The sequence below is a fragment of the Gopherus evgoodei genome, chromosome 11 (genome assembly GCF_007399415.2).
Source record: "Gopherus evgoodei ecotype Sinaloan lineage chromosome 11, rGopEvg1_v1.p, whole genome shotgun sequence".
In the NCBI taxonomy this organism is placed as follows: domain Eukaryota; kingdom Metazoa; phylum Chordata; order Testudines; family Testudinidae; genus Gopherus; species Gopherus evgoodei.
This window is the reverse complement of record NC_044332.1, coordinates 39,984,561-40,011,854: the sequence shown is the minus strand read 5'-3', so window position 1 is coordinate 40,011,854 and position 27,294 is coordinate 39,984,561. Positions and strand designations below refer to the sequence as shown.

At 41.0% G+C, this 27,294-nt stretch overlaps 1 protein-coding gene across 4 annotated transcripts in view; it reads left to right on the top strand.

Moving 5' to 3' along the window:
* RAPGEF4 (Rap guanine nucleotide exchange factor 4) overlaps positions 1–27,294 on the top strand; it is a 227,608-nt gene that overhangs the window by 61,389 nt on the left and 138,925 nt on the right. Inside the window, exon 1 of one of the 4 annotated variants that reach the window (XM_030580528.1) lies at positions 13,181–13,482. The exons of the other annotated variants lie outside the window; for them this stretch is intronic. The gene's annotated coding sequence lies outside the window, so the exon portion shown is untranslated. Of the gene's footprint in view, positions 1–13,180; positions 13,483–27,294 lie in introns of those variants that run through there. 4 annotated transcript variants of the gene reach the window in all.

Below are 27,294 nucleotides of genomic sequence, written 5' to 3'. Positions count from 1 at the left end.
TTAAATTTCATTTTGGGGAAATTTTTTTTTGGCTGATGTATGCTCTTTTGTTTAATTATCTCTGGAGGTAATGCTATAATGTCTATCTATTTTATCTATCTACACACACTCAAAAGCCTGTTTCCTTTCTGCCTCCATTTCCTGGACATAACCATTGTATTGGTTGACTTTTCTTCCCCAAATGTATGAATTTGATTTTTAACTTTGTTTTTTTCATTTTTAATGTTTCAAAACGCTACACCACCTTTGCAGCTCTTATCCCCTATGAAGTCAAAGCCAAAATTCCCATTGACTTCAGTGGTGCAGGAGCATGCCCTGAGCTCTGTGGCAATCCCTGGCTGCTGGAAATATCCTTTGGAGCCAGTAAATAGGTGCACAGTAATACAGTCATGAGGGCTGAAAAAGTCCTTTCATTGTCCCAGGATTCACACTCCCTCACCAGTTAGACAAACCCTTGCACTCTTTCAACTGTGTTGCCTATGGGAGCACAAAGTAGTAAAAGTTTAGTCACTTAAGTAAGCAGATATGACACTGAATACACAGAAGTAGCAGGTTTGATTATTTAGAAGACATCATTTTACCTAGTGCCTTTTCAAGTAGAATCACATCTTACGCTATCCTAGAGCATAGAATGGCTGGAGCATTTACCTTTGAGTTGCTGTATTATTGTGAGCTGTGCCGAGTGCTTTGAGCTATATCAAGTATGGCATGAAACCTATGATAGAAAACTAAATTCTATTCTATAAATAACATTAAAGTTTACCAGTAAATGTTGGCAATATGAATGAACAACAACTCCAATTTCTTTACATAAATGTGACCCAATTCTAAAATATATTTCAGATGTATATCAGCGGGTGTTATTTTTTCAGAGTAGTTAGTGCCTGAGATATGGTTGTTTAAAATATTATATATTGTGAGATGATGGTAGAAAGTCACACTGAAACTCTTAGCAGGATATTTCTGTCAGATGTGATTATATTCATTTTGTACTGGGAGTTGCCTCATAAAGAATGATACCCATTTTAATAAATACATTTCTTACACTGAGGCACAGACTTCTTTTGTTTTTCCTCAACAAAATGAAGGGTTTCCTGCCTCTGTGCCTTTCTGATGAATAATATAATGAGACTTCAGGAAGCGACAGATGGTACCAGTCAGGTCGTAAGTATTTGTATTTTAACTGAATTATTGACAACTTTGTGCTCTCAAATCATATCTAATTTCTATACAGTTGAGACCTGCAGGACATACTGGAAATATCTCAGGAATCTAGCAGAGCAATCATAATCTTGCATGATGGTACTTGTTGGACCCAGATGCCCTATATTATATCATCACCTACTTTTTATATAGCACCTTTAATTAGTAGATCTCTAAGCACTTTACAAAGGAGGTCATTAAAACTGTCCCCATTTCTACACATGGGGAAGATGAGGCACAGAGAGGAGAAGTGACTTTCTCAGGATTGCTCTGCAGGCCCGTGAGGCCCAGTCCAGTGCTCCATCTACTATGTTGCTGGTGTCCATTAATTAGGCAGGATTGTCAATTAATCTCTGTTGAGTAGTGCATAGATGTGCTGTGCAGGAGCAGACAAGAGCCCATATGGTTCCAAGGGGAAAGTGATCTGCTACCTGTAACACTAGGAGCTATGCTGACTAGTTTATTGCGTGCGGGATAGTAGCCCAGCAGAAACTGCTCCCCAAAGAAAGTGGCCCCATTGCCCAGTCTGTGCCCATTTGAAGTTAGTAGGAGTGACAGGTGCTCAGCGTCACTCAAGATTAGACCCTTACATTGTAAACTGTCTCTGGAGCAGTGATTGCATATATCCATAAAGTAATGCATACACTGTTGCTGTATACGTGTTGGCTGTTGTTCTCTGCATCCAACCTGTGTGCTTTATTTCTATCTTGTTTCAGAGTAAAAAAATATCGTGCATAAAGATTCTCTCTGTGTGGATAAAGATTTATATCTTTCTTTCACTGTTCATGGCATGCATAAAGTTCCATTAACATTTTAAGGGCCAAATTCATACTTAGCATAAAGTCTGTTTGTTACACTGGGACTCAGTTTGGCCCATAAAGTTAGTTATGACTAGTTCTTTTATGCAAGGGAAACACATGTTTAGAGGTCAATGGAGCCTTTTAAGAAAGATCAATATTTATATAAGCCAGATTCTAAGATGGTGTAAATAATTGACGTTGTTCTAATTTTAAAGCTTGTGCTTAAATAAATTGGTAGTCTCTCAGGTGCCACAAGTACTCCTGTTTTTTTTGCTAATGTTTATATTATCTCACTTCTTGGGATTTCACTTTTACCATGGAAGTCAGAGAATTCCCTTGCTTTAGTCTAGGAAATTTGCTACAGTTTTCTGCATATACAGAAAAGCTTTCTCCCTCCTTCCCCCTGCTGCCCTTTCCGCTCCCCATAGGAAGTGAAAGAGGTCACTCTTCCTGAGTTTATTTTGGAAAGTTTTTGATGGACTCAACCTGTGGTTTACTTGGAAAATAGCAGTTTTACTGTGGGGATTAGGCCAATTTCCATGGACCTTTGTAACGACTAGAGCTAGATCTGAATTGAGTGGAGGCCCAGCCAGCATCATTACATAGCATGGGGCTTTTATGCCAACCCTGAACTTTTTAAAGGTCAAATTCTGCTCTCAGATGCATATGAACATCTTCTACTTGAAGTCAAAGGTCAAATGGAATTATGTTTGCTTATGTCAATGATGGCGTTAGCCCAATGGTTGCTGCTCATGTGTCCAAAGCAGAATTTGTCCCATACTCTTTGCAGGGTTCTAGTGATGAATTTCAGTTGTGAAGGATTGATTACAACTCTTTGAAAAATGGATCCCATATCATAGTGATGTTTTTATTTATCCATTTTAGTATTATTTATCCTATGTTTTTATAAAATCTTATAGACGGAATAATTGCATAGTGCTTTTTTGGTGGTGTTTTTTGCTTAAAAATGTAGCCAAAATTCTAGTAAAGTTGTCCAGTATTTCATTTACGAAAAGGATGTGTGAGGCAACAGAATACTGACAGAGTTATTGCCACATTGCAGAAATGCAGTATAAATCATATACTCTAAAATCCAAAAAAAGCTTTTATAGTAAAAAGAAAAAGCAGCCCTGTTTTGAAAACTGTTAAAGAATAATGAATACTGTCTTTATATTAAATATATTCCTTTTTAAGTGAACACATTTGAATGGCTTTCTTTGTATAAGAATGATTTACTGTAATAGAAAACTCTAAGCATGTGACACTCCCCAAAATCAGGACTCCTCAGCATGAAGAAAATAAATAGAAATATATATGGAATTTCTGATAACTAGCATTTTCTTCTGAATGGTATCTTAACTAAAAGATTAACTGTAAAGATTCTGCTGGGTTACAAGACTTGAATCTCCTGCGTTGTGGACCTGTATCTTGTCATTTTTTCTGCCATATCAAAGCTGTTCTTTTGCACTTGGCATTCATTAGACTACTCCATCAGAAGAAGTGGGATAGAATTCTGATATTGTCAGTTGCTCTGAGTGGCAAGTTAAGGAGCAGCAGCAAAGATTATATATTCCAAGGCTTTTTGGACTGAGCAGGCTGAGTTCTGGCAAATTACATCATCTTAAATCTGTATTCCCAGTAGAAGCATAGGGTAATATTCTTTCTTCATTTACAGTACATCCATGCAATCCTCTTGATTTCATTGTGACTGGTGATGTAATTGAGGGTAGAATTTGGTCCATAGTCTTTACTCTAGCATAGCGGTTCTCAAAATGTGCGTCGGGACTCCAAAGTGGGTTGTGACCCCATTTTAATGCGGTCACCAGGGCTGGCATTACACTTGCTGGCCAAAGCCTGAGTGCTACTGCCCAGGGCTGAGTCTGAAGTCCAGGGGCTTCAGCCATGGGTGGTAGGGCTCAGGTTACAGCAACCCAGCCTGGGCCAGAAGCCCTTGGTCTTTGACTTTGCCCCCCCACCACCTGAGGCAGTGGGGCTTGGGTGGGCTCAGGCTTCGATTCCCACCGCCTGGGGTCATGTAGTAATTTTTGTTATCAGAAGGCTGTTGCAGTGAAATGAAGTTTGAGAACACCTGCTAGCACATAATACAAGACTTCATCTAGTCCTGTGTCCAACCTCCAGCAGCAATCAATATCTGATAGTTTAGAAAGGTCGGAGGGGAGGAGGGGGGACCTTTAATGAACCTTGCCATTTATTTATGCAGTGCTAAATACAGAGGGAAACAACATGCTGAGAGAGAATCCTGGAATTGGATAAATAAAAAGACTGGCATGTTTCTTTCCTCTCAGCCCTCAGGACTTGTTTCAGCCTCATCCCGTCTTTGGGAGAATATTCCACAGCCTCATCCACAGCCTCATCCTGTCTTTAGGAGAATATTCCACAGCCTCATCCCATCTTTGGGAGAATATTCCACAGTCAAAAGCATTTCACATTATTTAAGAAATTTATTCTGATATTCAGGCTAAATTTTCTCTTTTAAAATTTCATCCTATTATTCCTTCTTATATCACCTTACGGTTCCTCTCTGTCATCATTTACGGCCTTCAAGTATTTGTATACGTTTGTCTCTGTTTTGTTATCTCTCAACAGATTTTACAGATGTCTGTTTTAATTTTCCTGAAAAGCTAGTTCCTCCAGCTCTGGATTATTTTTGTTGATGTTTCCTGAATCTCTTCAATTTGTCACTGTCTTTTTTAATATGGTGCCTAGCAATTAACACAGCATTCCAGATGTGGTCATTACAGAGCCACAAGGAGTGTGATTGTTACTGCCCTACTCTGTGACATGATGCCTCTTTGAATACAGCCGAATACTGTATTGGCCTATTTGCAGCTGTATCTGCAACACATGTCTAATTTGCTGTCTACCATCTCCCCTGCAGTGGTTACCATTAAAGAGTCATTATTTGCCAACAGTTACCATTCACTAGTATTTAAGATGATAGCATTTGCCCCTTGTATTTAGAAAGACTATAGTTTGGTAACTGTTGTATCTGAGAGTAAAGGTAGAAATTTGAATGGTGACCAATGCACTTTAGTTCTTTTTCAACATTACTGCTTCCCAGGTTTCTCCTTCCCCTTGAGTATCTCTTTCAGATTACATTTTTTTCTGGCGAAACAAACATTTTTCCAAGTTGAACCTCAATTTTGTTGTTTTCTCCCAAGGTTTTTGACCTCTCTAGGTTCCTTTGTGTTATTTTCCTGTCCTGATAGGTGTTCATAACTCCTCCCAATGTAGGATCATTTCTATTTCATTATTGAACATGTTGTTTACTCTCTTTTGGTAAATTATTAATGAAAATATTAAATAGGACAGGATCTAAAACCAGTCCATTTGGTACTCTGTTAGATACCTTATACCCCAACCCTCCATATCTATATGTTTCCATGTTTAATCACCTTTAGTTTTTGTTCATTTGGTCAGTTTTTAATTCCAACAGTGCTTCTCTCCAAATCCTTTTCAGTTAATTTTTCAGATGAGATTTCATGACATTAAATATCAGATACCTTAATGAAAAGCAAATATATCTATTGCATTTCCTTAATCCACTAAATTGGTGATCGATTTTTGAAAAGAATCTCTCCTTCCCCAGCAAGTTTGTCTGGTAAGATTTATTTAACTGGTTTGTGAATTAATTAACATCAAGGCAATGTGAAGGAACCTCAGTCTAAATGCAGTGGTATCCGTAAATATTCACCCATTAGATCATTTAAATACTTGCTTGTTTGTTTTTATGTTAACTGTAAGGTGCCTAGACATCTTAAATCAAATGCAGCCTGGAGTGAACTGGTGTCATTCCCATAGAAGTCTTTTGGCCAAATCTTTTAGTGCTAGCATTGGTGGTGTAAATTACTTTTGGCTGTAAGCTGTTAGAAAATGGGTGTCAGTGGGGAATTTTCACTGATTTGGCATTTGAAGATGTGCAAAAGTGAGTGTAACTTCATCCCTGGGGTGGGGGGAAAGGTACAGAAAAAGCTGTTGAAGGAAGTGCGTAATAAAAGCAGCCTCACTGATCTCTTTCTCCCCCGACGCATACTTTATCCTGTCCCTGCATTACCCCCAACAGTCCCAGAACCAAATTCAACCCTGGCATAAGCTGATACAACTTTTATTGCATTCTTGTTTTGCACTCCCACCGAGTTCCAAATGAAAGCAAGTTACACTGTTTTGATACTTACCCCTGTTTCCCAACCACCTTCCATTATGAATTTGGTTCCTTGGCAACAGGTGTGCTGTATAAACTTTTAAATAAGTAAACTAAATTAAATTTACTAACTGATCTTCTGTGGCAGTGAATTCTACTGATTAACTGTAGGCTGCATTACTGGTTACAGATGTATTGCCTGGCAATTGAATGCTCTCTTGTTCCCATGTTCCAGGGCTAGGTAAAGAAGAGGGAATGATCAATTTCAATTATACATCTTTTTCATTTGGCATGACCTTAAGTTCACCTTCAAAGTTTCCCTTTTTTGCGTCATTGCCTGCTTTTTGTTCTCCTATTGAAAATTTGTCTTGGCTTTTGCAAATAAGCAATTAAAGGTCTGGAATATAAGCAGAAATAGAACAATTGCAGCCTGTACATTGGCAAAGCAGTGATTTTTAATGCATACGCAGTGGATTTGAGTGAACAGCTGAAATTTATTTTCAAAAACATAAATTTGCTAAAAAAACACTCCATCCCCTTTTGTTTGATTTCTGTAAATATTCATGTGAAAGTTTAATAAACACGATTGTTCACCAAAACAGTGAATTTATAACTCATAAATGGGAACTTGCTCCCCAGAAGCCAGATTATAAATGTTGCACCCATCTGTCTCTATTACTGACATAGCTGAAACAAACAAGTCCATTCTCTGTATCCTAGCCTGAGGGTCTCCATAGTGCTAGCTGTTCCACTTCCTCCCAATTGCCTTGCCTCTCTAAAAGCAACAAAAATAAGCCACAGAAGCAAGGAAACTTCTTCAGTCTGACAAGAATGGCAAAATGCAGAGGTTTGCTCAGTTTGAGACAGCAAAGAAGAGGACAGGGTCACATCAGGGAAGAGTTGGAGTCCTGGATCCACAGAGCTTTAGCAGCCCTTAAACTTTATTATATAGCAATATCCCAGATTGGGTGTGGAGCTGGACCCTTGTTCCAGCCTGCCTTAGCCTTTTGCTATGCACCTCCCTTGGGAGAGAAGGCTAAAGCCCAGAGCTCATTGACTGTGAGACTAGAGTGAGGGTTTAGGTTCCAGAAACTTTTACCACTTTAGTATCTCTTCTTAGAAGTTGCGGGATGCATTTTTCAGATGGACTGAGTGAGAAATCCCCCCACAATATTAAATCTTAATAAAAAGATTTATTGAAAAAAAATGGAGTAAAATAGAAAAAAGAATCTACGTGTTATGCTTTGTGACAGAGTACTGGGCAACAGCAACTTAGCCATCACTCTGGTCACTGCAACTCCAGAGCAGGAGAAGAGCTGTGCCTGATTGATGGGCTGAGGAGATCTAAGAGGCTAGCTAGGCCATTAGGCTGATTGTAGGAAAGGCACAGGAGGGAAGTAGGAGAGGGAGAATGCAAAAAGAGAAATGAGGAAAGGAAGAGAGTCATTGCTCTTCCCTGCTTGTCTCAGGAATGGAGGGCTCCCTTGGACTATAGGGGTGAAGCTACAGAGTGCGTAAGGGAGATGGAAACTAATATTGTAAATAAACCGCACCAGGCTTTTTACCAGCAAAAAAGGTCTCTGAGCCATTTGTGATCTTGAATAGAGGCAGGAGCAAACAAACAGGTGCCGCCACCACGCTTTTCATAAACTAGACAAGAACTCTGATATAGAAAAAAATGCAGTCACATATGTAAATAACTTTTTCCTGGCATTCACCTCCCAATCAGAGTTTCAGCCCTCTGCTGTCCAGAGTGAGAGAGACCCCTTACCCCATCCCGTAGCCTCTTTTCCTGTGCCCAGAATATCTGTCTTTGGGTTATTCTGCAGGCCAGGACATGCCATTTTTCACGGCAGGAGCTCAAAGTGCACCATGGAACTTCTAGTGTACGGTAGCAGGATCAATATGGCCAGTTAGCGTGAGGCGGGCTATAGTGCATTGTGCACTAACAGATTGTGTCGATAAACTCTTGGGCAGTTTATCCCAGTTCCCTACACTCACAATGGAGTTTTGGGCATCACTGCTTTCTCTGAGGCTTTGTCTAAACAAGAGCTAAGAGGTGGCCCATTAAGGATAAAGTGGCCTTTAGTAACTGAGTTTCAAAGGCTTAACATATTATCTCAGAGACCACTTTTCACAGAGCAGTGTGTCCATCAGAGTGGTTGCTGATGGGCCATGCTCACCTTCCATGGAGAAAGGTAGTTTTATTTGACTGGCTGGAGGATTTTAAAGCTGAACTCATGTCCCTTGATTATTAAATATAAATTTAATGATGGATCAGGTTCAATCTGTCACAGATTCTTTAAGGAAAAGTTTAGGGGAAAACTCATATTGTTATGTTATGTGATATTTTATGTTGTGATGCATCCTAACAAGTTGCAACTGTCATATCATGTTTTATCTGTCTTTAACCTTCAACATGGACTTATGCAACCTAATATGACATGAGAGGTTAAAAAAAAAAGTTTTCCAAAACTGCCATTGAAAAAGAAGCAGACCTACAGGACAGTTTTGGGAAAAGCAGAGCTTTAGCTTGGTTTACACTTCTATTGTTCTAGCAAATGTTTCAGATTAGACATAAGCTGCCCAAAGAGTAAAGCCAGTAGTGATAGCAGAATGAGATTGACTAATATTGCATCTTATTTCAGTAGTTCTCAGTATTTCACTGTTTTGGCACAAAGTGGCTTCTGTGATCCATGTGACAACATACTAGCTTTCCTGTTATGGTCACATTTCATCCTTAGCCCTACAGAGACATCTTTGTGACCCATGAAATCTGTAGCTGCCAATCTCCCTTGATTTTTGGGGAGATAACATTTCATTCAGAAAAATGTTCTTGCTGGTTTCCTCGCAAGAAAAGTCTGGAAAATATAAACTGATCACTGCAGTTGAAATGTTGTTACTAATTGATATCCCTTAAACATCACTGATTATTCATGATCTTCCTAAAGTCACCTAGGTGTGGTCTACTTGTAGAAGTTTTGTCGACATAGCTGCAACTCCACTAAGAGGATTTGGTGGTATAGCCATTCTGATAATTCCTTCTAGTATAGGCAAGGCCCTGTGGCTGCCCTTTGGGGCCAGTGAAACCCATGGTTATAATCCCTTGATTTTTCTGGAGGACTTCAAACTAATTCCTGGCTATTTTGTTAGTACTATCTGGGCTGTCACTGGTAGTGGTAGGGTCATTGCTCTCACTTCTCAGACAGTTGCTTGCAGTTTAGCTGGCTCTTCTACTGAGCAGCCATGGTGATCCCTGGCCACAAGGAGAAAGGTGGTCCAGTATGATTCCTGGCTCTGATGTGGTCACCCTATGTGACCTTAATCCAGTCAATTAACCTTTCCCGCATTACTTTCTCCTCAATAAAGATAATCATATTTCTCTATCTTCTAGGGGTATCATGGGTTAATTTTGCAAATTCTGTAAGTGTTAAAAATCAATGTATGCAAACACACAATTCTTAAATAGGCCACAAACTCCAATCCTCTGTGGCAAGTTATCATTTGGACATTTTTAAATGTTGGTCCCCATGCCACAGATCCAGCAAAAGCAGCTGGGTTACATTTCTGTGGCAGGAGTCTGATTATAGTCTGAAAATTCTGTGTATTTTTGAAATATGATGAAGAGGTCCCAAAGAATCATTTCACTGGTCCCTTTACCCCCAAACTTCTGCCTGTCTGTATATATCTAATATTTGATCTTAGTAGCAAGCCTGTCACCTTTTTATAAGCACTGTTGTGTCTTAGGGATTTGGTTTTGTGAATCAAGAGTAAGTTGAAAAACCCCCCGAAATGTGGGTTTTCATTTTAATTACTATTTTTTCATGCAGCCAAGCTTGCTTATTTTCTCAGTTGGCCGACTTCTCTGCTGAAAAGGAAAACATTAAAATCTCATAACAGAAGAAGTCATGTTTAATTAAAGCTTACTTGCATGTATTCAATTATAGATGATAATTTATTTGACTTTACACTCAAAATTGCCTTGTAATTTCCTGTAGACGTACATTTAATCCATATACGTGTAGATTCTCCCTCCCCCCTCAAATATTTATTCCAGGAGTATCTAGATTAGCATTTGCAAAGGAGTTAGTTAATTAATTGCTAGTTAATTCAGGTTCACTGATTACAACTGGACGAGAAAGTCTAGTATAGACAAAACGTAAGGGCTTGCCTACACTTGAAATGCTACAGCTGCAGCACTTCTGTGTAAACACTGTCTACCCAGACAGGATTGGTTCTCCAGTTGATGTAGGTAATCCACCTCCCAAAGAAATGATAGGTAGGATCTAGTGCTGTCTACATGGGGACTTAGGTTGGCTTAACTACATTGCTAGGGGGGTTGGATTTTTCACATCCCTGAGTGACTTACCTGGGTCAATCTAGTTTTCTATGGCTATATCTACACTGCAGCTGGAAGGTGTAATTCCCAGCTAGGGTAGAGTTACATGCACTAGCTCTGCTCAAGTATCATGCTAAAAATAGCAGTGTGGCCATGGCAACATGAACCATGGCTTGGATTAGCCGCAGCTACTCTGCTCTTTTTAACACACTAATATGTCTACCTGAGCTGGAATCACGCTTCCCAGCTATAGTGTAGAGCAGAAGTGGGCAAACTACGGGATCCCCCTGGGCCCTCCCCTGCAGTTCCCCTTCCCCCGCAACCTCAGCTTGCTTGCTCTGCCGCTGGTGCAGTGCTCTGGGTGGTGGGGCTGTGAGCTTCTGTGGCTGTGCAGCTGCAGAGCCTGGCCTGACCCAATGCTCTGTGCTGTGCAGTGGTGACACCATGGCTGGCTCCAGCCAGGTGGTGCAGCTGTAGCATCACCAGCCACCAGTGCTCCAGGCAGTGCAATAAGGGAACGGGGTGGGGTGGGGCATGGGGTTGGATAGAGGGCAGGGGAGTTCAGAGGATGAGGGTTTGGGTAGGGGCGGTCAGAGGGTGGGGAACAGGGGTGTTGAATGGGGGCAGGGGTCCTGGGGGGCAGTCAGGAATGAGAGGAGGGGTTGGATGGGGTGGTGGGGGGGGCTTGCAGGGGACGGGGAGGGTGGCTGGATGGGGCGGGGTCCCATACAGGCTGTTGGGAATGAGAGGAGGGATTGGATGGGGCAGTATTTCCGGGGTTGGTCAGGGGACAGGGAACGGGGTGGTGATGGATGAGGCAGCGGTCTCTGGGTGAGGGGCAGGCCACGACCCACCTCCCTAACTGGGCCTCCATACAATGTCCGAAACCTAATGTGGCCCTCAGGCCAAAAAGTTTGCCCACCTCTGGTGTAGAGATACCCTAAGGGAGCACACTTCTGGTAGGTAAAGATGTATTATTTGTATAACACTTTCATCTGCAAGTGTTGTACTGTATTTGTGCAGGTGAATAACTATGGATTTAATCTGGACTTAATGCACCACTGCAATGCATTAGTAACTGGACTCTGTTTTTAGTTTTGCACAATACTGGTATGGAAGTACTTCCAATGAACTCTTAAGTGCTGAAGAGAGTGGTATTCGTGATTCTTTTGAATTAATATGAAATCAGTGCCCTATTGAGTTTGAGTGCTTCTGTCGCTGAAGGGTACCATCTTTGAAAGGGGGAGGGCCTATTTACTTCTGGCAATTAAAAATTCTGCCATATCATTTTGCAAGAGTAGAAGTGTTTATCTAGCTGTCCTGGACAAATTCCAATTTGGGTAACCACATTGTGCCTGCTTAAAATGCTTCTGTCAGTTTCAGTTGGATATAGTATTCTTCTTTATTTCCTGTCTTAAAGTGTTGGTTAGTGTTGCTGCATGCTTTTGAACCATTGCTACATCCATCAGTGTACTGGCTGCACTTCATTGGTGGGTGAATATATAAAATCTGTAAAGCACTTTGAGAAGATGAAAGGTGCTGCATTTTTTATTGCTATTATTATTTAAATAAGTGAACTAAAATAGCAGCTTTTTATGTTTTGTTTTAGGGATTATCATAAAATAGTGAATGAACAGTAAAAGAACAGTAAGTCCTTTTTTGGTGTTTCATGCTTAACCTAGAATGCTCCATGTAACTTATATTTAAAGTTAATGCTGGTAATAATCGGAGATCAGGGCTCCAAGAATCTTGTCTGCTACTCAGATATTCCTAGTGTTTAAGTGACATGAATTGGATGCTTATTTAATAATAATCAAGAACCATGTTTGTTTCTTTAGAGCAGAGAGGAATACTAATCTTTTTATGTATTCAAGAGGAGAAAACATCTAGGAAGAGCAGTGATATGAGCAAACTTGTCAGCATGTTCAAAATGTCCATGAATAAATGTTCTCAGACATTTACTTTTTTCCTAAACCTTTTTCAAAGTCTGTATGAAAATTTAAACTATTGTATCTCAGGGTGGCTTGAACTGAAAACTTCATGAATTAAAAATGACGTTTTACTGATAAAATACTACTTGTTTACTGGAAAGACAAAACCGGTCATTCAGTTCGTTCTTACAACATTTTATAGTGAAGTGTGCTGATTTCATCAGTTCCACAGCATAAAATATTCCTAACCTAAGGGACAACATGAGAAAAAATGAGGGGGCAAATATTTTAAAAATATCATTTTAGAAACAAAAAAGGAGCAAGAGAAAGAGAGTTTATAACAAGCACATATATTGTAATATAGTGAAATCTTCCATATTCACATGAGTTCATGTCTCCCAAGCATCCTTGATATTTTAAAAAACCTTGTTTGTCTAAATTTCATGTTGGCCATGCCCTCTAGATAAACTGGATTTCACTGTATATATACATATTGTGTTACAAATAGTGAAAATCCTACGTTTCTGACTGAAGAATTTGTGTATTACTGCTGTCCGTTGTTTGGGGCCATCTGCACAAGAGTATATTCCTTGTAATAGAATAAATCATAAAAAGATGTTTGGACTACAGCAGTCTTATTGGACCCGCCCTTCTATGTCTGTGACTACCATTCTCAGCAGGGATATTGAAAAGGAGGTTCAATAGATTAAACAGTGATATTCTTGTGTGAGACTAACTGCCTAGCAGTTGTTTCACAGGAAAAAAAAGTCTGGGTTACATTTACTGACTCTTTAATTTGGATTGCCAATGATAACGCAGAGCCTTAGAAGAAAGGTGGGATGCAGAAGCAGAAACATTAGTGCTAGTCTGCTGCAGAAAGACTAGATAAATCAGCACAACTCTCATACATCTCTAAGAGAGAAGCTGATTGTAACTTGACCATGTGCCTGAATAGTCACATCAGAGAGAAGAACAGAGCATGGATAAAAAATCTAAAATGTACCCTTAGGGCTAGTTGCTGTGCTGGACTTACGATAACCCATCATTGTAAGTTTAAGATTTCTTAATTTTTTTTCTTAGTGTTGTAATTACAGGTTTGAGCCTGTGGTTTACAAGTCTGTGTTTTTAGTTTTCACAAATTTAGGGTAAATGTCCTGGAGTAAAGTATAGTACTAACTAGATAATAGTTTGATGTTGTGTATGTCTGTAAATGATACATACTTTAGTATTGCTGTCTGTTTCAATACCCAGCTCACGTAGAGGTTACTTGGACATTTTTCATTAGCAGCTTAGTCTTTTAGGGGTACCTCATTTTCACCATTGTAGTCTTATATTTTGAAATGATTTAAGATGCAAGTAGAATGTCTCAAATGTATTCTACTTTTACTGTGAGAGTTTTTGTATTGTTTTATTTTTGCTATTAGGAAAAATAATCATTGAAAGATGTTTTCTAAGGACCTTCTTGTATTCCAGAATTAAGTGTGGATGGTAATTTTCCTGCAGTTCTTAAATTTTGTGCAATTGTTTAATTTAACGTCACTTGAGCATCTGCAAAGCAAAAAGACAGAGATGACATGGAAACTGAATAAGCATTGATTGCTAGGCTGAAAATTACATTTTAAAAGTTTTTGCAGCAGATCTGATTTCAGTTTATTTTTCACCAAATTGGATTATCATATTTAATTGTTGAGAATGAACATAGCAAACAAATGTGTGAAACTATCCTGCATATCCCATATTTCCTGCTGTACCAGACTATAAAACTGTTGTTGTTGTTGCTCCATGGAAAACCCTAATGCTAGAATTCAGAGCAGCATGCTTAAATAATGCATAGGCAAGTGAAAAAGGAAGAATGAATTTTACTGTTCAGATGCTGAGATGGTGCTTTTGTTCAAAGATAGAAGTATGAACTTAAAAAGGTACAGAAATGTAAACTCAGAGTTTCCCTTATTATTTCAGAGAAAGATGAGGGAAAGTCTATAGATGATTTTGCTGTGCACCCCAAGGGTGGTGAAATTTTTAAAATGTATTTAAGAAACTGTTTGAACGATGTATTGAAATATTCTTTTAGGTTGGGGTAGCAATTCAGGGAAGCTAATGTATGGAGTGTAAAAAGCAGAACTGAGGGGGAACTCGTGCTTTTCTGGACTTCTGTGGAAGGGAATTCTTTTTAAATAATTGCATTCTCCTTTTTAATATGAAATTGGGACTACTGTTTCTATTATTTAGTAGAAATACAAACCTTCACCCAGCTACAATATATTCTATGCCTTTGATTCTGGAGACATATGCTTCCTAATTTTTGGAACTGTTGATGAAATAAGCGTGGAGTTATCTAAAAATACATGTATCCATTTATTTTACAGTCGTATGAGTGTTGCCAAATATAATAAACAAAGGAAGTTTAGAAACAGAGAGAGCCTAAATGTGTATTTTCTAAAATTGGCTTCTCTCTGAAGCAGTTGGAAATGTTATGGATGGTTGTGAAGCTGTTGCCCTATTCACTTTCAGCAACTGCATTTTAGCCTCCCATTTTCTAGGTCTTGTGTTTGCTTTGGGCTAAGCATTAAGCAAAGTGAAGGTGCTGCTTTTGATATTTTCACCATATTTACTAAAACTAAAATGGACAAGGGGGGGAATTGATGTGCTATAACATAGTGGTAGCTTGTTCTCCTTCCCAGCAGAGTAAATGGCCAACTGGGGCAAATGTCAAATGAGGGTTGCATCAAGTTAGGAAATTGGCTTTAAAAAGTGTGTGTGTGTGTGTGAGAGAGAGAGAGAGAGAGAGAGAGAGAGAGAGAGCTCATCAGTTGCCTTAATTCCTTTTCAGTGTCATTCTGATGCTCTAATGAGGTATTAAATTAATAACTCTATGGGGCAGTTCTCTATTTATTTCTTCTTTGAACTGCCATATAAATCTGTGGCATACATTAAAATATATAATAATGAGTTAGAATGGTTTTGTCGAGTAAGGAACAGAACTAGGGCTGGCTGAAAATTTTCTGTTCTTGAATGGAAAATTAGATTAAATTTTTTTTTGTGAACAGTGTCTGCTTTCTTTGGAATTTTTTGTTGTTGAAAAACTGAACACCTGAAAATTGAAACTAGAGCATTATAGAGGATACAGTTTGACCAACTAGCCTGGCTTATCGAGGAGAATAGGAGAATAATGCAGGATGGTGGTTTTTCTGAATGGCAATATTTATGGGGAAATATTTATTTTCCGACCAGCTATGGAAAGTTGGTAGCTGTTCCTCAGAAGCAAATGAGGGACCATGGTGTTACTCAGTCACAGTATGGCCAATTTGGCCTTTTATTGACATTGCCAGAACAGTTCCACTTAATGCCAGTAGTGATGGTGTTTTAATAATGTGCATACAGTTCCTTCTTGTTGAGAATGGCCCGAGAAGGACACATTTTGCATGAGCCAGTTGTTATTAATTTTTAACATGCATCAGTATTCTCCCATTACTGGTCCCCTGAGTTATTCCATCCATCCCCTGAATTACCCATTCCTCCAGGAGCTACAAAATTAAGCCAATGATTGCCTAACAAGATGAGCAAGAGATCAGCCACAACACAGGTGTGACTGGTCTTGTGGACTCTCAGTTCAAGTTTCAAGTCCCCGAGAGGATCTACCCTTTGCACTGCTTATGAAAGACAGTTTTTAGTTCTGTGATGCTTATTCAATTTTCAAAATGGAGTTTGTTTACAAAATCTGCATATCAGTGATATCTAACCATTTTAGTTTAGTAGCTGCCTTTCCTTGTGGCTTGGAATGTTGCTGAACACTAAAGTATCATATAATGTGTGTACGCGTATGTGTATGTAACATACAGATATAGAGCATTATTAGGCAGATCCTGACCTCTGCTTGGACTGTTTTGCGCTGTTCCAGAAACACAGAACCAATTGTAAAACTGGTTTAAACTGCTGTCTGAAGAATCCCCCTGCCTAGGGGAATCTCTGGATGGCATAGAGCCCTGTCTGGCTTATATGTAGCAGCTTCCCATTCTATCCTTTCCTGGCCCCTGGAGCAAAAAGCCCCTGGAACAGAAAGGGTGCCAGCCCCTATGCCTGGCTGATCCCCTGGCTTCTGGAAAAGCCCCAGGGCTGCTCTGACTATAAGGTGGGAACAGACCCACTCACTCGCTGGCTTTTTGAATCAGAGGAGCCTGAAGGTGGCTAACCATAAAGTCACCTTTTTTTTCCTCTTGTGTCAAGTACAGTTCAGGCAGTGCCCCCCAAGCTCGGCACCCCAGGCAGTCACCTGGGTTGCCTGCCCCTAAATCTGGCCGTGGGTGTAGATGTGCTTGCACTAGCTCTGTTCCAGCTACCTCCTAAAAATAGCAATGTGTCTGTGATGATACAGTTGGCTGCTTAAGCTAGCTGCCATGATTACAGTCCTGCCCCACCTGGCTAAGTACTCAGAAAGCTTGGGTTGCTGGGTACATGCTGCTATATTGAGGCGCTAGCACAGAAATGTCTTTGTGAGCTGGGGGTCTCATCTCCCAGATCAAATGTAGAAAACCCTTCCATTTTAAAGGATTAGATTCATTGAGCAAACATATGCTGAATGTAGTGTTCACTTCTCATTTGGTGTGCCTCATACAGTCTATGCTGTGTGCACAAGTGACTCTAAGCCCACGTCCACACTACAGGGTAAAATCGATGTTATTAAAATCGATTTTATAAAGCAGGCTTTATAAAATCGATTTTGCGCGTCCACACTAGAGCTACTTACATCGATGTTGAGCGTCCATGTTCCCTGGCGTCCATGTTTTCCCTGAGCGTTGCACTCTGGGTACCTATCCCACAGTTCCTGCACGGGTCCCTGCCCTTTGGAATTATGGGTTACTAGCCCAGTGCATGATGGGATCAAAGTCCCCGTCCTGGGTGGTTCTGGGTACAGCCCCCCCCCCTTCCTGTAAACGGCACACAGTCAGTTCGCGCTGTTTTTACTGGCTGCAGTGAGGGAAACGCCATTTTGCAGCAAGCATGGATCCAGGTCTGCTCTTGTCCTTGATCGCGAATGCTGTAAATAATTCACGCATTCTCGTTCTATCACTGCTGACCCATGATGCAGAAGTGCAAGAGAGAATGCTTGAATGCGGGGACGACAGCGATGACGAACTGGAGAACGAGTTTTCTGACACCCCGGGCCCCTGCACGTTGGAGCTCCTGACGGTTATGGGTGAGGTTCTACCCGTTCCGCGCCACTTTTGGGCACGGGAAACAAGCACTGACTGGTGGGACCGCATAGTCCTGCAGGTGTGGGACGATTCGCAGTGGCTGCGGAACTTTCGCATGCGTAAGAGCACTTTCTTTGAACTTTGTGACTCGCTTTCTCCTGTCCTGAAGCGGCATAACACCAGGATGAGACCAGCCCTCACAGTGGAAAAGCGAGTGGCAATAGCCATATGGAAGCTTGCAACGCCAGACAGCTACCGGTCAGTCGGGAATCAATTTGGAGTGGGCAAATCTACTGTGGGGGCTGCTGTGCTGGAAGTATCCAAAGCAATCATTAAGCTGCTGCTTCGAAAGGTTGTGACTCTGGGAAACGTGCAGGCCATTGTGGATGGCTTTGCTGCAATGGGATTCCCTAACTGTGGGGGGGCCATAGATGGAACCCACATCCCTATTTTGGCACCGGAACACCAGGGTGCCCAGTACATTAACCGCAAGGGGTACTTTTCGATGGTTCTGCAAGCCCTGGTGGATCACAAGGGACGTTTCACCAACATCCACGTGGGATGGCCAGGAAGGGTTCACGACGCACGTGTCTTCAGGAGCACTACACTGTTTAAACGGCTGCAGCAAGGGACCTACTTCCCTGATCAGAGAATAACAGTTGGAGATGTCCAAATGCCTATAGTTATCCTTGGGGACCCAGCCTACCCCTTGATGCCCTGGCTAATGAAGCCATACACAGGCAGCCTTGACAGTGCTCAGGAGTTGTTTAATTACAGGCTGAGCAAGTGCAGAATGGTGGTAGAATGTGCATTTGGCAGGCTTAAGGCGAGATGGCGAACGCTTCTCACTCGCTCAGATCTTAGCCAAACCAATATCCCCTTTGTCATTGCTGCTTGCTGTGTGCTCCACAATCTCTGTGAGAGCAAGGGGGAGGCCTTTATAGCGGGGTGGGAGACTGAGGTAAACCACCTGGCCGCTGATTATGCGCAGCCGGACACCAGGGCAATTAGAAGATCTCACCAGGATGCTGTGCGCATCAGAGAAGCACTGAAAAGTAGCTTCCTCATGGGCCAGGGTACAGTTTGAATGCTGATTTTCCTTTCAATTGATTGCTGCCCTCCCCGGCTATGCGGTGTTGCTGCTGCAAGATACTTTGCCTGCAGCATTCCTCAATTGCTTGCTTAGGTTACTTGCGAGAGCTGTCCATTGGAAAACATATAATTCTGTATTTCCCAATTATTACCTACCTCCACCATTAGCTGCTTCCGTCTGCTGCTAGGCACAGGACCTGCAACCTTCCTTAACTGCTTTTTTATTGAAAATAAAGTTACTACTATGTGTTACAAGAATTGTGTTCTTTATTTAAAATCAGATCCTTTCATCAATCAAGCATCAAGCTTGTTGTTACAATACTGTGCTTGAAATTTAATAACTCAGCGTTCTATGGGGGACGGAGCGAGGGAGGTTTGGAGGAAGGGGGAGGGAGGTTTGAAAGAAGAAAGTGCATCACAGTAGACAGAACAAGAATTCTCATGGACCAGGGTACGGTATGGCTGCTTTCTTTGTTTTCCCTTTATTACCCATATCCCCAATTGTCAAATCCTGATGCTGATAACTAGCTTCCGTGCAGCTTTCCAAAGCTGCTTGCTTCAGTTCATTACCAAACTACAGTCACACTTCCTTAATAGCATGACCTGAGAGTAAAAATAGGCAAAGGTGCCATGGGAGAAGTTTGGATCATTAGAGGAGGGAAAAAACAGGACACAAAGGGCTTTTCAATCTAATGAAAGCCTTCTGGTTGGAGTGTCCGCAGCAGTGGAGGGGGCTGGTGTAGAGAGCCTTCCCCCACGCGTTCTTACACGCCTGGTTCTGGAAGGTGTGGGACAGGGTGAGTACTGAGGGAGGTTATACACGGGCTGTAGGGGCATTCTGAAACCACGGAGCTCTTGCAGCATATCACGGAGGATGTCAGTCTGATCACGAAGAAGATCCAGAGTTGCTGCTCGCCAGCGCTGATCTTCCTGCCACCTGACATCATTTTTGGCGTCCCTCCTGTCTTCGCGTTGACTGGCAGCCTCCCTGTACTTTGCGACCAATTGCTTCCAGTCTCCCTGCTGAGCTCTCTCTGTACGGGTCACTGCCATAATTTCGGTGAACATGTCCTCACGCGTCCTCCTTTTCCTCAATCTTCTTATGATACCCCCCCCACGTGGATGAGAAGCGAGAGGGAGGCTGGAGAAATGTGCAGCTGTGTGTGGGGGGGTGGGGTTTGGAAAGAGTGATAAAAGAATCATGAGACACATTTCACACAACCATTCATACAGTCTTTCTCCTCACTGACCTGTGCCTGTTACCGAACCTTGAACATTTTACTTTACCACAAGGTCACCTTAGGATTCCTTTAATACTTATTGCTTGTGGCTGAGGACAGAGAGTTCTGCTCAGACGCAGGTCAGGGAAGCACACAGACCTTGTCCGGAGAAAATGGGAAGTTAATAATGGCTAGTAATCCCTGTAGTAGATTGTACTGGTAATCAAGCTACTGTCCTTCCCTGCTTTGCTCTCGCGTTCCCCGAACAAGCAGGTCTCCTTGCCTGCGGTTTGCTGGGTGGTTCGTGGAACGGGAGAGCAAACCGCGGCGAGGCTGCTCTCCTTCCCTGCTTTGCTCTCGCATTCCCCGAACAAGCAGGATGGAGACTTTTCTAAAAACCACCTCATGGGTCAGTGTTTTAGGAAAGGTAAGAAAAATTACACTCACCAGAGGACGGTCCCTCAGCTTCATTTTCTGGAGTAATGCCTTGAGATGGCTGGCAGGGAACCTCAGTAAGGGTGAGGAAAAGATCCTGGCTGTTTGGGGGGATAAAATGCTCTGTGCTCTCTGCTGGAGCCCCCTCCTCTTGGTCCTCATCATCCTGATCATCGCCATCAAATAAATCTTCCGTAGTTGCAGGAATCACGACGCCCACCTCTGAATCAACAGACAAGGGGGGGTTCGTCGTTGCGCTGTTCCCCAATATTGCGTTAAGCTCGTCGTAGAACCGGCATGTTTTGGGGGCAGAGCCTGACCTGCCCTTTGCTGCTTTGGTCTTCTGATACGCCTGTCTGAGCTCTTTCACTTTCACTCGGCACTGTAACGAGTCCCTGGTATGTCCCCTCTCCCGCATGGCATTAGAAATTTTTTCAAAGGTTTTCTCATTTCTTCTGCTCGAGCGCAGTTCTGAAAGCACCGACTCTTCTCCCCATACAGCTATCAGATCCTGTAACTCCTGTGTGCTCCATGCTGGAGCTCTTTTCCTATTTTCAGGAGACTGCATTGTTCTCTCTGCTGCTGAGAGCTCCACGCTGTGCAAGCAGGAAATGGAATTTCAAAGTTCCCGGGGCTTTTCCTGTTTACCTGGCCAGCAGAAGAGTACCTTTACCTGTGTAGAGCGGCCACTAGAGCACTGTGGGATACGTCCCGGAGGCCATTAACTTCGATGGCCGTCCACACTATCATAAAATCGATTTTAAAAAATCGATTTTGGGGTTACTCCTCTCGTTTTGATGGAGTTCCAAAATCGATTTTAGGGACCCTTAAAATCGATTTTATGCACTCTGTAGTGTGGACGGTTACAGCTTAAAATCGATTTAAAGCTCTTAAAATCGATTTAAAGCTCTAGTCTGGACCTGGCCTAAGAAACTAAAATAAATAGTACTGTTACTGGTAGGGTTTCTGATTTTACAGTTTTGCTTGGCTTTTATTTACTGTTATTCCTATAGTACTCATCTCCTCATAGTATCATAACATGTTATAGATCTGTGAGTCTCAGGACCCAGTTGTGCATACCTTGCCAACCCAAAATTCCTCTGTATTTCAAAAAGAGCTGGGCTATGTAAGGCATGCTGAATCATGAAAGTTGTAGTAGCATCCTACATTCAGTCCAGAGTTAGGGTTAGAAAAGAGAAATTTAAAAGTTTTTTTTGGAAACATGACTTTGTTTGGACCTATAATAGCAGTGTACAGTATATGAGTATACAGCACTACTTTTAGAGGAGAGTCAAAAAACACTGCAATATTCCCCTTTTGCAAAAATCACAGTAATATAATCAATCCTGGTTCACATTGATGGAACAGGGTTCTGTTAGTAAAGTAAAGCAATCCTACTTTCAGTGACCTGCATTCACTTAAACTTTGGGAGATTATGCTGACTTTTAAAACGTAACACAACAATTAAAATCTGTATCTTCTCTTTTTAGTTCTGTAATCAGCCACAATGTGTTTAGATTTTTGCCAGGATTATTATTTTTAATGGGTCAGCAATTCTGCATTCTCCAAAGTGGAATACAGCTGTTTTCACAATGAGATTTTAAAACAAATGTTTGCCACTGTGAGTTTACTGCAAAGCTTCATAAAATAAGTGGACTTCAATTTACTGCTTTGCACATTGAGAAAGCTGGTATTCAATTGCTTTCCCTCCAGATTTCTTGGATTTTATTTTCTAACCCAAGAGACTGGAGTTTACCATCTATTTTTTTTAATAAGGTGCCTGTCTGTGGGCCAGTTTTGACCTTGGGATGAGTGTGTGCACTCCCATTAGTCAATGAGAGGCATATCCTCTTCCTTCAGAGCTCAACTCAGGCCCATGTATTTATTTATTATGCTGAATGTTTGAGTGTAAACAATGGCTATTTTGCTAGACGCACACATGGGTTTTATTTCCATTTTCTGTTTTAGTCAGTACATGAATATTATCTAAATATAGTTTTGTGTACGGTGTAGAAAAGAGAGAAAACGTGGTAATGGACATGTATTGCAGTTTCAGAGCAGCAGCTGACTTATTAATGCTAGCTTTTGCATATTAAATTTGCTTATATCTGTGCTATTCATCCAAACAGTCTACAGAACATTCCTGCCCCCACAGAGCTTAATGGAAATGCTGCCATTGACTATAATGGAATCAAGAAGCCCCAGAATCTTAAAGGAGCACATGTCCCACACCAATATATCCTGTGATCAAAGGGCTTTATAGTGAAAAATGTATAATAATAATAATAATCAAAGTTCAGACTATAATTTGTGGAGCATGTTTTGGTTACACAGCATTTCTTATACATTTCTGTCTACAAAAAAATCAACAGTTTCATTTTAAAATTGAATCCATGAAAGTCTAAACTGTACCATTTTAGGCTCTTGCACAAATGGAGTGTTTGTACTGCTACTTTGTTTGAGCATGTTCCCATCATGCAGCCAATCAACTCTGCTAGCCAGCAAGGGTTTTGTCTACTTTCACCCTCTCCCTGCCTCTTTTGGGCAGTGGGCCTGATGGACTAGTTGGGGAGCCAGGGGCTGCAACACTTTCTAAGCCCTTACATGTACAAGTGTGGGGAAGTCTCCTTACTCCTTCTTTTCTCCCCTTCTGCTCCATGACACATAAAAGAGCAAGGCAGAATCCAGGCCATAATGATTATCATTTATTATTGATGCAGCTGTAGTCTCTTGAGGCACTAGCCAAGGATGAGGACCTGATTGGGCTAGGAAACATATGGACACGCAGAAAATAGAGACAGTCCCTGACCCCAACTACTCAGTCTAGATTATGACAAGGTGGGGCAGGAAGGAAGTAGGACAAAGCAACAATAAAGCAAGTAAGTTATTGTTCATTAAGCAGGGACCGCGATTCACCGTCTGCCTCACCATTGTCACTTTCCCCTGTTGGTCTGTGAAATAATCTTGAATTTGTTAACCTTCAGGGCATGTGGCAAGGCCCATCTATTACTGGGGATGGGTGTTGGGTAGGGCTGGATAGTGGCACTGGAGATTCTGTGAGGAAGTTAACTCAGTTTTGTTATCTGTATATTGTCAGTGGGTGTTGATTTAAGCTGGGGTAACTGGTGGGTCAGTTTGTTTATTACTGTATTTTAAAAGATTGTTGAGAGGACCCAGAGCACTAGATCCATACGCCATTATAGTAGAAATGCAAAAATCCAAATAAATAGCTACAGGATGAGAGAGGGAAAACTACAGTAGAAAGATGAGGAGTGTTCTCCCTGGATAGGCAACGATGGAGGGAGGAGGAGGAGGAAGACACAGAGAGAAAAGGGGTGGGGCTTGAAGAAGACAAGGGGAAATATCACTTCTCAGTAACAGTGGCAAAATTCAGGGAGTGGTGAACTTTAATGGAGGAGTTCTCTTGCATTTCTTGTTCGGCGCTTAGCTACTTTGGTGATAGATGCATTAGCAATACCAGTGAAAGAGAGAACGAGAACCCTGTAATACCAGTACAGGGCTACTGAAGCATTAATGTAACTATGCTGAACTGTATAAGTGATACAGTAGAAATCTGGGAACAGTTTGAAATCCTAAGGCTCTTTCTTTTAATCATGTTTTTTGTCGTAAGCTGAAGTCTCTAATAATCAAAGCAAGAAGGATTCAGATGTTTTAAAGACCAGAATTTTTTATCCAATAGGGGGACTTGAGAAATGCCTAAGGGGAAACCCTGCTCAGAGTAGAGTTGGCTATTTTATTATCAGAGGTTACGTTTTTCATTTTGCTCTGCTTGCCAGAAATTCTTTAAAGATCTAGTAAATTGGAAACTCTGTCAGTTGAGCATATATCTGTTTCTGATGGGAAGGAAGTTAGCCATCCTAGTAACATCGCCATTCTAACAGCAGTAGCCTGAATAACCACCTGTAGACAGTGCAATTTAGGGAAATCTGATAATTGCACACAAATGCATGACTTCCCTAGGCCACAATAAGCAGAAGGAGAATTGCCTACTCCATTTTACATTGGAATGTTACTTCAGTGCAGACCCATGTCTTTAATATTAAGTAGTTGGTGGACAATTCCAAAATAGCTAGCTGGTATATATTTATTTTATGTTTTTCTGCTCTTTGGTGCATTATGCATATACACCGCTACCTCGATATAACGCTACCCGATATAACACGACTTTGGATATAACGCAGTAAAGCAGTGCTCCGGGGTAAGGGGGAGGGCTGCGCACTCTGGTGGATCAAAGCAAGTTCAATATAACACGGTTTCACCTATAATGCAGTAAGATTTTTTGGCTCCCAAGGACAGCGTTATATCGAGGTAGAGGTGTACAATTGATTGTTATGATCAGTATAAAAACCCTAAGCATGCTCAATTAATTGATGAAACTACCTCTGAGAAGGTGCTGTCAAATCTGGGTTAGATTTTTCAAATATTCAGCTACAGGTGGCCAGATTCTGTCCTCATTTATGCAAATATGTATGCACAACTCCCAAGTCTTTAGTGGAAGTTGTACTTCGATTGTAAGTTCTTGGCGGCTGTTCTGTATTTGTACAGTGAGGTCTTGGTCCATGACCAGGCACTATGATAATACAAATAATAAATGATGTGTGCATATCTGAATGCAGAATTTGGTCCAGTATGTTTTTGACTTATCAAACAATCTGGACTCGTCTTATGCACTTACCATTGCTCTAATAAATGTAAGACTGAGCACACTTCTTTGTACATTATGAAAGCAGTAGTTTAAATTGATGAATTCTTTATTCCATATACAGAGTATGCTATAATAATGAGCTTTTGAATATAAACATAGAGTTCAGCTTTTTTTTGGGGGGGGGCATAGTATGCATTGCCCAGTACTCAAAGAGACCTCTTTTCCATTCCAGTTGTTGCTTGCTATATTGAGAATTACTGTTGTGGTGAATGGTAGCATTTCAGATTGCATTTTAGTCAGATGGATTATTCTTCAGAGTAGTGGTTTCCTGGGGAAAGGAACACCAAGAGGTCAGGATTTGAGGGGGTGTGTTTTTTATCTGTGCAGAAAGTTTTATTTTTTTAATTTTAAATAATGATTCAAAGGAGACTAGAGCATCTCCTGGGATTAATGAGTGGCCGGGAGGAGTTGATAGCCTGAGGCACAACCACTGAACCTTAATTCCAGCCAGTCACTATGTAAGGCCCTAGGCTGAGGTCATTGTTGCTATTATATGATGGAAATGGAAAAAAAAATCATAATGTGTGGATTTTGTGGGTAATATTCTTATGATTACATACATTTCTAAGTCCTCCATCACCCTAGTGTCTGATATATTTTCAGTTGATATGCTGAGTGCCATTCTAGAGAGGTAATGCCATGTATGTTACTCATTCAGGAGGCTTGAATGGTTCTTCCATTCTAGGCTTTAAACACAAACCTTGCAGAACATTCCAACTCATTTGAAAAATGTCTGTTGTAGTGACTCTTGTGGAAAAAGCAATTTGATGTTGATAGCCTAAAAAGATAATTACGATACATATTTTCAAAACGGTATCCAGGGAAGATGGAAAAATTGGACCTCTGGTTCACCTGCTGTGTATTTGACATGAAAGATACTTACAATGTGTGCAATTTCAACTGAATTCATTTTATAAAAACGAAAATGAAGCTGACATTTTGAATAACATATTCATATCGAAACATGAATAGTGATAGCAGATTTGGCTAATTATTTAGTAGTATTTAATAATGCACAGTACTTTCATGAAGCCATAATGCACATGATAACATACCCGGGGCTCATATAACAGCAGGAGATAGAGAAGAGGCATCATCTTGATTCTCACCCTACAGACCATTTGAACACTCATGACTGTTAGCCAGCTCAGGGGTTAGCTTTCAAACTGCAGCTGCAGAAAAGGTTTCCAGAAAGCAAAAGACTGATAACTCTGTCTTAAAGTATATTCTAACATTTTTCAAAAAGATGGTCAATAATATTGTCTTTGTATAGCACCTTTCATTGTAAAGGATCCCAAAGCACTGACATCTTTACTGAGTAGTGGTGGGATGATTGACCAGTTGATGTTTGTACAGCACACTGAAAATGCAGAAAGTGCTAACTATTGTTGCTATTAAACCTTGGGTTATATTATTATTTATCCACCATTTAAATGAGATATGGCCACTGTTTAAGAGCACACAATAATACTACATAACAATTTAGGCTGGGAAGTGAGGAATACTGTATCCAGCTGAAACTACAGCAGAATGAGCCAAGTTTGTATTTCTGAGACATGGTAAACTAGTCTAAAAAGACAGAAAGGATTCAGGGTGGGGATAGCCATAGTATCTCTAATTACTACTGGGGCTCAGGACATAAACTATACATGACAACTGAAAAAGTCATCTCCAACACTACAGCAACCCCTAAAACCATGATAGGGTGGTTTCAGTACTGATGCAGAAGGAAGGGTGTTATCCATAAATTACACTTCCTACAATGCTCTGAGCATTCAATGTTGACTCCTCTGGACCGTGTTTAGCTTACCAGTTCTAAGGGGATCACAGCACAGGATCCTATAGCTGCAAGTTTAAGAACAATTCTCAGACAAATGTGTAGGGCCTACAATGATAGAAGAGAAGTCTTGGGTAGACTGATCTTGGTATCAGTCAAACAAACAAATTAAAACCTCACACATCAGAAAAGATTTTCACTGGAGCACTCCCTTCCCTAGTATTTAAAAATTCTTCGGAGTGTGAAAAGAGCAAGTTAATTCAGTCATCTCTTTTTCCTCTATAGATGTAATTCCCATTGACATTAGTGATAGTTTTATTTAGGCGTAGGGAGACAAGCATAGATTGATGGTGAACAGTAGGGTATGTTGGAGCCTAGCTCCAAGGCTCATTATTATGATAACGTTTTAGTATCTCA